Source organism: Ctenocephalides felis, unplaced genomic scaffold (genome assembly GCF_003426905.1).
Source record: "Ctenocephalides felis isolate EL2017-DRISC unplaced genomic scaffold, ASM342690v1 CF-g0.4_SCAFFOLD_01604, whole genome shotgun sequence".
Taxonomy (NCBI): Eukaryota; Metazoa; Arthropoda; class Insecta; order Siphonaptera; family Pulicidae; genus Ctenocephalides; species Ctenocephalides felis.
The window spans coordinates 15775392-15776329 of NW_020537758.1; positions in this window are offsets into that span (position 1 = coordinate 15775392).

The following is a 938-nucleotide window of genomic DNA, read 5'->3' on the forward strand; positions in this document are numbered from 1 at the left end:
TTTTAAGAAAATTAAATTTTTATACAGAATTTCAAAAATTAAAAGAGGATTGAAATATTATTTGAGTTTTAGATGATTTTTAATTGTATAAAGAACCTAGAATAAAAGATACTAAGATTTTTAAAGCTTATTCATCAGAATGCGATTATCGATTATTGGAATTTTGTCATATAATAATAGATATTTATGCTAAAACGTTTAATTAAATTATTCATTTGATAGAGAGATAAAAATATTGAAATTCAGCATTTTTGATTAAAACTAAAATCTACTCTTGGTAATTGAGAAAATACACAAATTGGTTATATTGATAACATCTAATGATTTAAGATTTCTACTCACTCAAATATTTAATATTATTACTATCTATTATAAAACAAAATTCCATAATCAGATCTCAGTTAATCAGGATCTCAAAATATGATCCTGCACAAGCGTAAAGTTTATGTAAATATAGTGGAATTATAATTATTGAATTTATGATTGGGGGACCAGGCAAAAGAAAGTTGTCGAAAAATTTTTAAAATATAGTTAGGTCATTGAATGCGGAAAATATTCAGCAACAACTGTAGTTAGTTAAAACAATAAAATGAAAAGTGTTAGAGAAAAATGCATGACCAATAAAAAATTATTTATTAATATAAATTAATACCAAAGTTGTGAAAAATAGTCGTAGAATGAATTAAATTTATGCAGAGCATATAATTAAGTTTTTGGGTAAATAACTATAAAGTAAGACCAAACTAAAATATTTGTATTTGCACTGATATCATTGTAGAGAACTATATAAGCTTGTGCATTCACCGAAACCTATGAACTATCGCATAACGTAGAACAACTTTAAAAATATTACAAAAATAGTATAAAAATGTATTAAGTCTATATTAAAAATTCATTATTATTTCTAAATGAACTGAATCTCTTTCTCATTGTTAATA